This window comes from Xiphias gladius, chromosome 17 (assembly GCF_016859285.1).
Source record: "Xiphias gladius isolate SHS-SW01 ecotype Sanya breed wild chromosome 17, ASM1685928v1, whole genome shotgun sequence".
Lineage (NCBI taxonomy): Eukaryota > Metazoa > Chordata > Actinopteri > Istiophoriformes > Xiphiidae > Xiphias > Xiphias gladius.
The window spans coordinates 8,532,771-8,543,328 of NC_053416.1; the positions used below are offsets into that span (position 1 = coordinate 8,532,771).

Consider the following 10,558-nt stretch of genomic DNA (forward strand, 5'->3'; position numbering starts at 1 on the left):
GTGTTAAACTTATCTAAACTGTAAACAAAGCGCAAGCTGACCTTTGCTAAATGACCCTACTGTGCATGGATGTACAGTAATGCACTGCTTGAACATTTTTCCAAGTCACGTTAACTCTAACTGATTTATAAGAATGGGGTCAGGCTTATAGTTTTGGTCATCTTTGAAGCATTGGGAAAAAAAGTACGTAAATAATTAAAATTATCCAATATGAATCCACAGCACACACTGTAAAAAGTTTTCATTAGGACTACTTCTTCACTAGGAAGTATTTCCTATGAAAACGGATTGTTCAGAAGGGCAGTATGTCTACAAAAGTGTGAGCACCCCAAATAATGATGATGATGATGATGATGATAATTGCAGCGGTGGGTGTGGCTCGTGGGGGCAGTAGGTGGTTTGCAGTCACAGATCCAGACTCTACAGCTCCAGAGGCAGAAACAGGAGAGAGAGGAGAGACACAAGAAAGCACAAAACAACGGGAGAGAGAAGTAACAAGCGTTAATGGGACATGAATGCGTACAGATGGAGAGGGAGAGGAGGAGAGAGTCCCCTTGCAGTCTAGGCCTGTAGCAGCATAACTAGGGGATGGTTTAATAATAATAATATTAGAAACCCGTCTCTAATCAGGTAAATCCCATTGTGACTAACTTCCAAGGAAACCTGAGTTAATGTAAAAAAGACATTAGGAAAGTCACAGCCAAGCCAGAGCCAAGCTAGAGGCTCTGTGAGGCTGTACTTAGGCACATTGGTGCTTTGAGCTGTATGATAATGTCAACATGCTCACAACGACAACGTGAACATGCACCCATGATTAGATGAATACCATAACTATCACCAATGATATATTGTAAGTAAGGGAGATAGAAAATTCATCCTCCTCGGTTGTTATAAGGTGGAGAGAAAAATCTCAAAACCTGGGCAGATAAACCCAAACTATCTGCAGAGGGACTAGAGGACATGTAAGTTTATGTGGGTTTTTGTTTTTTGGAAATAACTTGGGTGAACCGTCACTGACTGGCAGTGTTGTTCCTCACCTGTCCACCAGGGTCCCTCTGTCTTCCCGCCTCTGCACACCTGTCACTGTTTCCCTCACCAGCTCCTGTGACCTGCTGGCTTCCTCACCAGCTGCACCCTCATTTCACCATTAGTGTCTCTGTATATAAATACAGCTGGCGCTGTGCTTGAGGGCTTTTGTCGGGTTGTCCAGGCTGCCATGCCCCCCCCCCCTGCATGTTTCAATCTGTTCTGCTACATTTTGCTGAAGTCTTGGTTTCTGTATTTGGGTCTTGCTAGCAAACGAAAACGGTCCACAAAATCCAAGATTGTATTAAAACCCCACTTCCCTCAAAGCAGTGGGAATGTAAGAGGGTGATTTGAGGGAATGTTTCAAAATGTCGTTTATTTTCAGTATGTTTATCAATTCCTCATGCAGTACCCATCCAGTGGCTTAATGTTTTTCGGTCGGTCCACGTGATGCCATCTCCTGTATGTGCACCTGTAGCGTCTTCGGGATGAGCCACTAGATAACTGTCTAAAGCCTTTATCTTCATAACCTCTAATCTGAACACTGAGAGATATGACTGTGATAACTCCCCCTTGTTTGTTTTTCTTATCTGCAGGATTAGACACACCTACCGGGATGGCTCTACTTATTCTACTTTTCCATTACCAGGAAGAGAGAGGAAGAGATGTGTGGTCTGTCTCTCTCTCTCTGCATTCTCAGTAATTTTATATTGACAATGGATCAAATGACCGTGGATAAAAAAAGGAATCTCTCGTAGTGATTATCACCCACGTCTGCAGTTCGCCACAGCTTTAAAGAACGTTTCGGTGTCTTTCAGCTTGTTTTGGTTTTATGGCCCACAACTTTTTTCCTAATTTTTTCTTGCTTCCCTTTCATCGCTCTTCTCAGCAGCACCCCCCCCCCCTCCAGACGCGAGCAGGCAGCAAAACCTCAACAATTCACCTCAAACTACCTGTCCATCACGAAACAACAGACAGACACAGCTGGCTTCTAGCTGGTGAAGTAGTGGAGAATTTAGCAGACAAAGAGCCAGATATATGCCCTCTGAGCTGAAAAATTTCGGACCTCCTAGTTGAAAAAATTATGATTGAACTGAATATGATTGATCGTCTGTGGAAGTCAGAACTCCAACTGGGAAACTTGGGCCAATTTCATCTACCCCATGTCACTCAATATAACAGTCCACAGAAAATGGTTTTGAATGTTTTTAAATGAATTAAAGTCTCAAAATGAAAACTATTTACTTGGGCTATATTAGAAAATTACATTTGAAATTACTATTGTGTGTAATATTCTCACTAAATTGCTGTAAAATGTAATTTGTGACATTCTCTTTCCATATCTATTGTTTATCCTTCTGTGTTTCATTTGTGGATACAATTCAGCTCTGCCAACTTTGCAAATATCCATGTTCTGCCTGCCATGAGAAGACAAGTTTCTCGGAGTCAGCCATGCTCAGAATTCGGAATTTTGAGCTCGGAAGTTACCGACCTCCGATGTGAATTGAATGCAGCGTAAGTCAGGAGCATGGGAACATACGAAATAGAAAGAACATACGCAACCACAGCAAGTGAAAGCAACATTCCCTAAGAATCCAAAAAAGTTGGATCAAGGAAAAGAAAACCGTAATGACACGCAAACAGGGGGATGCAATTCATTTTAATCAATTGTCAGAATCATAAATACTTAATATTTTAAAATCGCTAAGACCATCAAAATGACAGTAAGAGAAGCCCAAAGCCGTCAGTCATGAAGTAAATAGGTCGAGTGGGAAAGTTCATCACTGACCTTTGGAAGGGTCTACTTTCCTGGAGCTCTCAACCACGTGTCATGGTCTGAACTCTTCATCGGCAATGGAGTCGGTGACTCCGATGCAGTTGAAAACCTGATGCGTGATGCGTGGTACAATTCTTGCCAATAATTCTGATGAACAAAGTCCGACGCCAGGACACTGTTTGTCTCCTCAGCAAGTGCACATACATGAGTGTGTAGGCACATCATTGCTGAGCAGTGCGTTTGTTCTCTCATAAATGATGCTTCAGGAGGGTAGGGCGGAACATAAAAGGGAACAATGGTGATATACAGCATATGGATAATTCTCATTATGCTAGCATGTGTTTTGTAATGATTTGTTTCGGAATTGCATTATCCGGCGGTGGAATCAGAGTCAGCAGATGTGGTGATGTTTCTGTCTGCTGCTTCGCTCGCTCCTCTCCATGACTCCAGCCGAGAGCTAAGTGGAGACACGGGTAATTACCCAGTTTACACCACCAACGTAATTACACCCCTATGGGAAGTTAAACATTGAGCGTGCAGTACGTACTGAGCGCGAGGAAGTGGGGTGGAGGGTGTGGCGGCTCTTTCCGCCGTGTGTGTTTGTGTGTGTGGATTCGTAAAGGGTACATCAGTGAAGTGTTATTGGGGGGGGGGGTCTTTTTGAAGCTTACAGGGAGTATAATATTTAACTAAGCAGTCAAACACCCTTTAAATCTTACCGTTAAAGCAGGATTAATAGGGGGAAAAAAACAGCATTTGAGAAGACCAACATAATCAAGCTTTCAATACCTGGTATCTGACTTAGAATAGAACAATGCAGTTCTGAAGCTCATAAATCTGTGTCCCAGAGGGACACGGCTAATCACAGATGCACCACATGTCTGAAGCTCAGCTATTTAATCAGATTATCAGTGCTGGGGGTTGCAAGCAACAAGGCTGCAGACCATATTCCTAGACACACTACCTCAGGAGGTGGGGATTGCTGAAATTTTTGCAACCTTTTATTAAATTAGATTTTACAGAAAAGAGGAGAAAGCTTATATTAAATGGGGGATTGGAGAGTAAAGGCTGTCAGAGTAGAGTTAATGTGTAAAAAATGATCCTTTCTTCCTCGTGCTATTAAATCGATTTTTTCATGAATTTTATCCACACTCACATGTAGCAAGTGAGCACACGCACGAAAGCCGTCTGCTCCAATCACGCTCTTGAAATGCCACGATTAATTCAGCTCATTTACCTTTTTTTTTTTTTTTTTTTTTTAATTGTCTTAGCCTTGAGTCTCCTTTTCACGCAAACACGCAGGAAAAGATGGAAAAACAAAGAAATAGAAAGTGGAATAACAGTAATGGCACCCAATCAAAAACCTATCACCATTTCACATAAGGTGTAAAATCTCTGCTTTTGAGGGTGCTGAACTGCAGTGGCACCTTTTAAATCATATTAGAGAGGAGGGAGAGGAGAGGAGAGGAGAGGAGAGCAATATTTAATTGTCCCTGTAGGGAAATTTGCCTTGGGCTCCATGTTACTGCGTTATTACACAAACCAGTTACAGCACCCATGAAACAGACACCGACATGTTATTAAGAAACAGCTTACTCTAATGTGACGCACAACCCAGCACAATAGAGAGCGAAGGCAAAAGACAGGTGGGATGTGTCCTGTCACAATACAAATGCCTCCTTCTGCCTGCGCTTCCCGCTTCTTTTCTTTGTCCCCAATAAAAATTGATGCTTGCCCCTCCACCCTGACTGTCCCGGTATTGTCATGAAAAAAAAGCAGCTCAGTTGGAGGTCAAAATGAGTATCCTCTTAGGGGGTGGCAGGTAAAGGCTAAGTTACACTGTGGCCATTTTTTACCACTAACGGCGCCGTTGACCAGTGTTTTTGTGAAACAGTTCCCCCACATTGCTTGTATCTGTCACACACACACACACACACACACACACACACAAGGACGCACATGAACGCTACAGTGTTTCCTAGCGTCATGGTGGCCATGACACACAGTGGTGCAGACTGCACAGGGTGGTCGGTGCCTTTAATGCAATGTAAAGGCATCAGTGGACCAGTAAAACATGCAAGGAAGACTCCAAGCTGAATGTATCAAAATGCAAGTTTTAGGGAAAAAAAATGCTTTGCAAGCGTTTCATGAGGTGTGAAATAAGGCAGTGCGGATTCACACAAAGCGTTTTGGCGAACATTTTTTAAAACTAAGTTTATTTACAATGAACTCCACAGGGCACTTTTTACTTTTTACTCCAAAAATCACGTTTAGGGGCCAGTTTAACTTCTGTATGTCTTAGTGGCAGTTTTTAAAACTACTGATCACACAGAAGGACTTCAAATCTTAGCTCAGACTTGCCTTGAACCATCCCCTGGTTATGCTGCTATAGGCCTAGACTGCCGGGGGACTTCCAATGATGCACCGAGCTCCTCTCTCCTCCTCTCCCTCTCCATCTGTATGCATTCATATCCCATTAACGCTTGTTACTTCTCTCTCCCGTTGTTTTGTGCTTTCTTGTCTCTCTCCTCTCTCTCCTGTTTCTGCCTTTGGAGCTGTAGAGTCTGGATCTGTGACTGCAAACCACTGACTGCCTCCATGATCCACACCCACCACAACAATTATTTTTATTTTTAGTCTTATTATTATTATCATTATTATTATTAGTCTTCTTATTAGTCCTATTACTAGTCTTACTATTATTACTATTATCTAAAATCGACTTGACTTAAACACAGGTATGTTTGGTGTGACACTTTGCTTGATTGACCAACATCTCAGGCTGTCACAGTCTGCCATGGTGGTTGCTGTTTTGTTTTGTTTTTTTTATCAAACTTTGCTTTGCAAACTTAGATTTTTCTGGCTGATTAAGAGGCAGTAAGCAGTAAAACCAAGCTGTGAACTTCAAAATGCCCATTTGTCAAGATTTGAGCGACAGACCCAGTGCTTTTCCACTGAGTGATTTTCGTGTGCCACATCGCAGCCTACGTGCGCACTTCTCTGCCCGGCCGCTGTAAGATGAAAATTCGAAGCAACAATAGGCAACACTGGGCTTATTTGCTTTCACAAGTATAATTAGTTATCATTGGTCACAGATTATACACTATTTACAATGATAAATTTCAGGGATGTGGCTTTAAAAACACAATTTATAAGATTAATGCTAAACTCCATGAAATGTCTGTTGCCTATAAAGTAGATTACACCTACATAATCCTCATTTAATGCATGTTTAGTGGTAGCATGTTGATTAATTGTCATACCACAATAAAACAATTCACAAATTAATCTGTCTGCACATAAATAAGTCTGTTTTTTTAAAGAATATTTTTATTGCATTTTTGCCTTTACTTAATAGTTGACAGTCTAGAGAGACACAGGAAACTAGGGCAGAGGGAGAGAGCGAGGGCTCTGTGGTGTGCACCTTAACCATTAGGCTACCAGATGCCCCAGCATGTAACCATTTCAGCTCAGCCACCACTTTGCCTCCATTAAACCGACTGTGGCCACTTTGCCCTGCCGTGATGTTTTATAAAACCGCACCTACTGCGACACTTGCCTTGGCTGTCGCCAGTCTTTTATAGCATGCTATCGGTATTAGTGAGGAATACAATGGACAAAAATCGGCAGTCTAGTTTATTCATCCCTAAACCCCAGTGTCCTGTACCTAGCACTGCTGCAGCATGAACCCTCTGTTCAGCCCATGAGCAAGACACATGGCACAGTTTGGAGAGACGCTAAAATTTGTGTCAGTTGTTTCTTATATAACTGTTTGTGAGGCACGGCTCGAGCAAACATAAATGGGATGTGAACGAGTAAACTGAAATGCAACATTTGCTTCAAACTCAATCAGTTTTCAACACAATTTCTTTTTTTTCTGTTCAGTGTTTATATCTTATGGTATTAGTGAATGCGAGGGCTTCACACAACATCATCAATAGAGCCTCAGGTTGGCATGGAAGTCATGTTCTACTCATAAGTATCATCCAGGTATGTATGTCCCTGACCCATCTCTCTCGATGGGCGATCAGTGTAAACATCCTGCACTCTGCACACAACAGAGTGAGCTCTGCAACCTCGCTGTTAACACCCTCCACCTCTACGTGCGTCTGACTGAAATGTTAGCCCGTAATTTCCCAGATATTTCAGTGCTTTAAATCTTATAGACTTGATCAGACTTTGCAACCAAATTCTTATTTGTTGTTCCAATAAAAAAAAAGGGTATCAAAATTTATACCAAAAAGGGGGCATTTACCCTTTAACAGTGCCAGCCCTCTTAATCTTCTGTTAGTGAGCATCTTTTTTTTCCTTTTTAAATGCATCCCTCTTTGTAATAACATATCAGAGATCCTCTCTGGTCATTGTGTCTTCAGTCTAATTAGAGTCGCTCTCTCCTCAGCTCTTTGCCTTCCCATTTATTCTGCACCTTCTGAGTTGGGCTTAATCAGGCATTCCATTTCAATTAGAAACTAATGAAATGTTGAGATCATTCATGAGGAGTTTTCATTTAAAAAAGAAAAAAAAAAGAGATTTCTTGCTCTGTCTGTCTTTTTTAAAATAAAGCTGATCTCTTTTGCGCCCGTTCAAGAGTCACAGTAGATTACTTTAACACAAAGAACTCTCTTCTGGCAGCGTGTTTCAGGAGCAGGGACATAATTGGAGGGAAGGTTATTATACTGTGGAAGGCAAACTGAAAGAGGTGTTTCACAGAGGAATAATAACATATTTCATTACAGATAGTCTTGTAGCGAGGGTGTTCAGGGGAATAGTGACTTATTGTATTGTCGTAAGACTGCAGCAGGACATTGTTCACAAATGATATTGTTCGTTCCTCCAGTCCCTCAGACCGCAGTTATGAGGATACGAGCGCAAGACCGCTAGAGCAGAGGCAATACTGTACATGCTGTGTATTGTGTGCTGCATTCAGGAGCAGACTCATACGGTGTAAGGTAGTAATTGCTCAGTGTGGCCGCCAAGTGATGGTCGAATTTATGGTTCTGCTATGCTTCCAAATGCGCTGACTCAGAAGGCGACATGTTGTGAGTAGGCAGATTCAATCAGTGACACACCTCCTTCTGCTAAGCTGGCATTTGTAAGATACAAAGAGTGAGGGGGGAAAAAAAGCGACACAGCAGAACTGTATTAGCAATCAGAGGAGGTTTGACAGTACTGCACTGAAACTGGTTCATAATTCCGTAGTTCTATATATAGATACAGGAGGCATCTGTCAGCTAATAAGTTTTATGATCATCTATTTTCAGAAAATGTTAAACCTCCAATTTATAACTTTCTGGACAGGACTGGAATAATAACTGAAATCTAAAATGAACCGATTCCTGATCTTAACAGCAGCCAACAGCTGAGTCTGTAGAGTTAGAGGTTGCAAAGCCTTTGAATATTTTTGCATCGTCTGTTGCCAATTCTCCACTTAACGCGAAGTGATTATGAATAGTCCACTGAGCTCCAGGTGATACTCAGAGCAGTCGAGCTGTTCAGTGTCTGGGTTACAATTGATCTTTGGGGTGAGTATGCTCTTCGAACAAGCGGTTGCCAGCATGTATACAGTATTTGGTGTTAAACATTACTGGCATGTGTTGTCTCTGTAAATATGAAAAGATACACGGAAATGTAACTACATTTTGGCTCAAAGCATTTGGACAAAAGCTTAGATTTTCTCTAGTGAAGTCTTGGCTGACATTCAAAACATGAATAACACATCAGCTGTCGTCGCCAGTTTCAGATTAGACTAATTTCTAAAACACATTCATTAAAGCCATTTATCATCAATTTTGTAAGCGTCGAATGTTTAACCCAGTTCAAGTTTTCACTTGAGGTCAACACGTTGATGTGAATGAAATGATGTGAAACCTCTTTTCATACTGACTATACTCCTCTTTTTTCTGTTTCCGGCAAAAATGCCAAATCGGCTGAGGTGGAAACTGTTTCGTATTTTATCAAACTGATAACCATGTCAGGAGTACGGAACATAGCACCTACTAACTAATTTTACCAGATGACTGTTTACAGCACATGCCATTCACTTGCGTCTCTTTTGCTAGTGCAGTAGTTTCCTCACCCTTGAAGAGCTCCTCCGGATTGAAGACTGCTGGATCTGGTAAAAATGGGCGGCGGCGGTAGGACGTATAGGCCACTGTGTTTATATGGTAGTGTGTTGTGATAGTGGATGGTTGCGAAAGGCCATAATGGAGGAAGTGTGGGACACTCTCATTTTTATACTGCCGTGTTGCACTGTCTCTCTGACTCGGATTTTCAACTTTGTATTATGTTTCAGATGTCAAAGCGGAACCTTGGTCATCAGAGCGAGGGGGTGTGATGGCCCTCCCGCTGTACAGAGGGATGTCCTTGTCAAGCACAGCGGCAGACAGCCGGCTGACAGTGGAGGGCTGTTAGTTCATCTAGTTCACCCGGGCTCCGAGGCTCCTCCCTCAGCTGACATCCGCTCTGCATCGTCTTCTTTTCCATGTGCACTCTCAACACCTCCACGGCACATAACGCACACGTCCATGCTTTCATTGCAGGTGTTGCTGATCTCCCACCCTGTTTTTCATTCTGTATTGACTTTGGTTTTTATATAAATTGCAGTTATTTCAGTAAAAAGTCATGTGTGGATTCCCTGTGGAAAAATGCACAAAGACAACACAGAAAGGGATAATCAGCTGAGACAATCAATACTCACTAGGGAAGCTGCACATAATCTCAGCGTGATATGTCCTCTCTCTCCCCAACCACCACCATGTACACATACATTACATCCCCTACACACGAGTTAGAGCAGTGGTATAGAACTAAACCTGTAACGTAAAAATAAAAGCTTTATCATTCACCATTACCATTTCTCATGAGACATAAAAAGGCACTGAGACAACATATTAAAGAAACACAAGGTGATTATAAAGAGAAACGCAAATACGATTTAGAGAATAAAATAAAAGAGAAGATCAAATAAGCTACATCTGAACAAAACAGATTTAACAGGTGAATAAAACTTAGACCGCGGGTAGTTTGTGTAAGATATGAATGAATAGTCCCAGCTTTAATTTAATAAAATGTAGCGGCCAATGAAAAGTTTTAAACCTTGATTTAAAAAGAGCGTTTTGGGAATTCGCTCCAAATATGTGGGGCATAGATACTGAACACTGCTTTTCCATGTTTAGTTTTGCCTCTGGGGACAGAAATCAAACCTGACGGCCTGAGAAGACAGAGAAGTCTGTGTTCATAATGCAGCGGCAGATCAAAAATGTATTTTAAAATCAGTTCTTTGTTTTTGAGACTCTAGCTGTAGCTGTTTGAATCTGCTGCAGTTCTCTCATTGACTTTTGTCTGTAACAGTAGTCAAGTCTACAAAAGATAAAAGCATGGACAAGTTTTTTTGAAAAATCCTGCTAACACACTCTTTGATTCTAGATATGTTGGTAAGGTATTGAGAGGCCAATGTATTTGTCTTACTGTGCAGTCCAACAGGGCCACAATTTAGTTTCTTTCCATCTGCGAAACATCTCGTGTTATGGTGTGTAGTCTTTTAGCCATGATATTTTATATCCAGTATCGTAACACACATACCATGCTCACACCTCTGTTTCCGTTGTATGAGAGATCCGTGATTTCTGTGGGACTTACGATAATAAATTACGGTAAAACTGTGTTAGAGAACTCATTAGGTTACCCACTTTATAGCCAAAAGAGCAACCCCTAAGAGATTCTTTATGTGTGTTTGTTCACATTCATAAGATAGAG

At 41.6% G+C, this 10,558-nt stretch overlaps 1 long non-coding RNA gene across 1 annotated transcript; it reads left to right on the forward strand.

The window, feature by feature from the left end:
- Positions 1-7,924: 7,924 nt before the first annotated feature.
- Positions 7,925-9,651, forward strand: LOC120802893. Its single transcript, XR_005709268.1, has 2 exons — positions 7,925-8,325; positions 9,096-9,651. It is a non-coding gene; the product is annotated as an uncharacterized LOC120802893 (long non-coding RNA).
- The last annotated feature ends 907 nt before the right edge of the window (positions 9,652-10,558 follow it).